The 4,950-nt window shown below is 47.4% G+C and overlaps 1 pseudogene; it reads right to left on the minus strand.

The window, feature by feature from the left end:
- Nucleotides 1-1,154: 1,154 nt before the first annotated feature.
- On the minus strand, nucleotides 1,155-4,154 carry LOC140222631 (uncharacterized; annotated as a pseudogene).
- Between the last annotated feature and the right edge of the window lie 796 nt (nucleotides 4,155-4,950).

Below are 4,950 nucleotides of genomic sequence, written 5' to 3' on the forward strand. Positions count from 1 at the left end.
CACACGTCGACCATCCTCTCCCAGCACGGCATATGCGCACGACACCACCACGGAGGCACCTACATCATCAAGCGTGTGACATATGGAACAAGAAAATAAACCTAATTAATCAGAAATAGTAAGCATCAACGTTCTTTACTTACCCTTATGAATTGGTCCTTAGTCATGTTCATTGTTCTTGCCTCCTCTTTTCTAACCTTCGTACGATTGTATTGAGCGTTGAATTCTATGATGGCCTGGATGCGCGCCTCGTAATGCATGTCCTTCACGAGCTTCTTGGTGGCTACATTACAGACGGCTTTCGCCTTGGCCTCGAACCCCTCCTGGCATCTATAGAAGTCCTGCATATACACGCGTATACAGTTATTATTTCAAGAATGTCGAAAGTAGCTGATGTATTGAGCAATTTAGTACGAGAAGTACTTACCCACAGCTCGGCCTTGACCCGCTCCGCTATGTTGGGGAATCTTCTCTGTTGACGATCAGGGACGTCGGGGGCGGCGACGTAGTGGTCCCACGTGTAGGCCGGCTGCAGCTGTCCGGCGTACACCACCAAGCCAGGGAAGTGAACCCTGCACAAAAGGCCAAGGATCCCGTTGGCCTTACGGTTGTGGTCACCCCCGCTGAGCTTAATCCAACTCCTGCACAAGTTATTAATATGAATTATTAGTTTTTGTAACTTTCAACATAAGAACAATATTAAGAATATTTAAAGTTACTTACTTGGTCCCAACCGGTTTAATGAGCGGGCGTAAATGCTCAGGTATCGGCCGCTTCGGGAGGGATGAGGGACCTCGCAACCATATCTTGGACTGGGCATCCCCTGCCTCCCCGTCCCCCTCCTGCTCCTGCTGCTCCTCCTCCTCCGCCTCCTCGTCCCCAGAGGCATGTGCGGAAGGTACCTCCTCCTCCTCCTCCTCCTCCTCCTCCTCCACCTCAGGTTCAGGCGACGGGGGCCTCGCCGCTTTACCCTTCCCTCAAGGCCTCTGGACCACCTCCTCCTCCTCCTCCTCCTCCTCCTCAACCCTACGTCGAGGCCTGCCTCGACGCCTCCCTCGACCGCTCCCTGAACGTGACCCTGACCCTGAACCAGTCCCTGCCGCAGCCAGTCTCTCGCAAATCGACGTGAGCTTCCTGATACCACCCACCATTGCTTAATGACCTGCAATTAAAAAGAGTACACGAGTCAGCATAGGCAAACAAAACATAATTACAAATATATGCAAATTATAATTAAATTATAGCTAAATTATTACGAATCATACATGTATTAGAAATAATCATCATGATCGGGATTAGCTGGATCATAAGTCTCATCATCACTATCACGCGTGTCGATATAGTCAAGCTCGTGCTCCGAAGAAGGAATGTCGTCATCACTGTCATTAGCTAACTATAATCGTTGAAGTAATTCTAAGTCCTTCACATTCTGAACCTCGTCTCCACCGTCCTCTGCAGCAACCCTCTCATTGTCTACTTCCATTCCGATCGCTTCGGTTAAATCTATCACAAAACTCCCTTCGAGCCCATCTTCTTGGAATAACTCTCCTTCGTATGTGTCGGGATCTATATTGTAATCTTCATTGTTTGGTACAGGTAGTTTGCCGTGTGGCGATACCTTGTACACAACATCCCAACCCTTAAGACGGCTGTCGGTTTGGCACGGGTATGACAAATAATAAACTTGTGTGGCCTGTTGAGCCACAATATAGACATCGTCTCCTGGTAACCTGGATGACTGTCGAATTTCGACTAGCCCAAGGTTAGGGGCCTGTCTCACGACAGATGGATCAAACCAATGGCATTTGAATATAACTGGATTAAGAGGTTTGCACCCATGAAAAGTGAGTTCGTATATTTCTTCAATTCTTCCATAGTACTCGACCCCATCGAAGCCTGGCGTGAAAACTCCGGTATTTGTGGTTCTTTGATTGGGCCGACTCTGCTCGTGCCTTGTTGTGTGAAACCTATATCCGTTGACGTCATAACCGGCAAACGACCTGACCCTATAGTCACAGCCATCGGCAACCTGTCTCAACTCGACATTCATAGATGCATCGGTTCGGCCCTGCAAGTACAAACAGGGCGGTTCGTTATATTAATCGTATGCACGAGAACGAGAATGTTCGAAGAAATGAAATTGTACCTTCTGTTTGAACCAAGAAATGAAATCGGGCATTCCATTTCCCGTACCCTCTTTAAGAAGAGTCTCAGCTTCGTGCGGGGCCGGTTGCCTTGATTTACGCCAGAATTGACGATGAAATTGCCTATACCAACGAGAAAGATACGTTTAGGCAAGAGATACCATTAATACGTTGAAACAAGTTTGTCGATGACTTACATCATGTACGGCTCCACTTCAGATAGGTTGGTCAACACATACAGCATGATAAAGCGCCACTCTTCATGGTTAAGGGTCTTGCGGGTCGCACCACTTGCACTTCCGAGTTGCCCTCGGAAAATGCTAAGGCTTAATTCATCTTCGCTGGCATTGTAACGAGGAGGTGGATTATGCACGCTAGGAAGGTTGTCAGCGTAGTATTTCGATGTAAAGTTTGACACCTCCTCCAGAATGTATGCCTCTGCAATGGATGCTTCAATTTTGCACTTATTCTTACATTTAGTTCGAAGAACCTTTTGACATCTCTCAATTGAGTAGCACCAACGACCCTGCACAAGCCCCCCCATTCGTGCTTCATACGGGAGGTGTAGAATCATCTGCTGCATTGGATTGAAGAAGCCTGGAGGAAAGATCTTCTCCAACTTACAGAGCAACACAGGCGCCATTGTTTCCATTTCTGCAACCACGGTACGAGATAACTCCTTCGCACAAAGCCGGCGGAAGAAATTGCTCAACTCCACTAGCACCTGCCACACATGCTCAGGGACATATCCTCGAACCATCATCGGAAGGAGGCGCTCAAGCCATATATGGTAATCATGACTCTTGAGCCCGTTGATTCGCATAGTTGCTAAATTCACTCCCCTCTTCAAGTTCGCTGCATAGCCATCAGGGAACATTAATGTTTGGAACCATTCTAGAACCTCCCTCCTTTGGGCCCTCGTCAGAACGAAATCGGCCTTAGGCTTCCTCCACGACTTGCCAGCTCTTGGAGGCGCTATGTTTAGCTGTGGTCTGTTGCACAATGTCGCTTGATCCATTCTAGCCTTAACGTTATCCTTTGTCTTGTCAGGAATGTCCATTATTGTACCAAAAATTGCCTCGGCGATATTTTTTTCCGTGTGCATTACATTAATGTTATGTGGAACAAGGAGATCATCAAAATATGGAAGCTTCCACAAGCACGACTTCTGCGTCCAAGCATGTTGCTCGCCATATCCCAAAAAACCACCTTCTTCATTATTGAACTCAAGAGCGTCTAACTGAGCACGAACTGCGGCCCCTGTCATCATCGGCGGTGCGGGGGCTGTAACTACAACATCTTTGGTAAAGTTCTTCATGTCTCATCTAAATGGATGGTCAGGAGGGAGGAATTGTCGATGTTTGTCGAACGAAGAATATTTGCCACCTTTCGACAACCAAATGAACTTCAAAGACGCTTTACATACTGGGCATGGGAACTTCCCGTGAACACACCATCCGGAGAAAATCCCATATGCCAGCAAGTCATGCAGTGAGTACTGGTACCAAACATGCATCTTGAAGTTTGTCTTTGTGGATCGGTCATAGGTCCATACCCCTTCCTCCCAAGCACGGAGCAAATCATCAATCAGAGGCTCCATATACACAGTCATATTATTCCCCGGATGCTCTAGAATTATCAACGACAAGAATATATTATGTCGTTGAAATAGGACGCTGGGTGGGAGATTCAGGGGGATAACGAAAATGGGCCAACAGGTGTACGGGGCGGCCGCCATTCCATAGGGATTGAACCCATCAGTTGCCAATGCAACACGTACGTTACGGGCCTCTAGAGCTTTTGCAGGATAAATCGCATCAAAGCTTCTCTAGGCTTCAGCATCGGATGGGTGTACCAGCTTCTCAGGATTATAGCGACGGCCATTTTTGTGCCATGTCATCTGTTTCGCGGATTCTTCAGTCATGAAAAGCCGTTGGATCCTCGGTATGAAAGGAAGATACCGTAGAACCTTCACAGGAATTGCGAGCTGCTTTTTCTGACCGTCACCATAGTCAACCTCCAGAAATCTAGACGATTCACACTTCACACAGTATTTTGCTTCCGCATACTCTTTCCTAAATAAGATGCATCCCTTCGGGCAAGCATGTATATGCTCGTATGGCATCTTAAGTGCACGAAGGAGTTTCTGTGCCTCATACATGCTCTTTGGCAAGATGTGACCAACCGGGAGCAGGCTTCCAAAAACTGTCAACATAATATCAAACGCGTCTCGACTCAAACTAAACTAAGACTTCACAGCCATTAGGCGTGCAATGGCATCTAGCTGAGAAACCTTGGTATGGCCGTGAAGGGGTTGCTGTGCCGCAGACAACATTTCATAATAAGCCTTAGCGGTAGCCTCTGGCTCCTCCTCCCTACGTGCCTCTTCGAAGTGTGCTTCATGATAGTCATTTAACATGTCTCCCACCCCGGCATCATCATCAAATTCCTCGATGCGTTGTCTCAAGACCTCCTCTCTCCCACGGTCAGATTCACCATGGTAGATCCACCTGGTGTAGTCTGACGTAAATCCGTTCTTCACCAGATGTTTGCCCATGTCTAGCTTGGTTTGCCGACGCATGTTTCCACATTTGCTGCACGGACACCAAGTCGATCGAGCTCCATTGACACTTGCAAACGCCCGTTCCAAGAAAGCATCCGTCTTGTCAAGCCATTCATTGGTCAACGTATTCTGACTAGTGCGACCCGTGTACATCCACTGACGATCCTCCATCCTCTACCATTTAAATAAGTAATACAAAATTCACATTGCATATACACGTTCCTATATTGTCTACTAGGTAAA

The sequence above is a fragment of the Setaria viridis genome, chromosome 4, assembly GCF_005286985.2.
Source record: "Setaria viridis chromosome 4, Setaria_viridis_v4.0, whole genome shotgun sequence".
Taxonomy (NCBI): domain Eukaryota; kingdom Viridiplantae; phylum Streptophyta; class Magnoliopsida; order Poales; family Poaceae; genus Setaria; species Setaria viridis.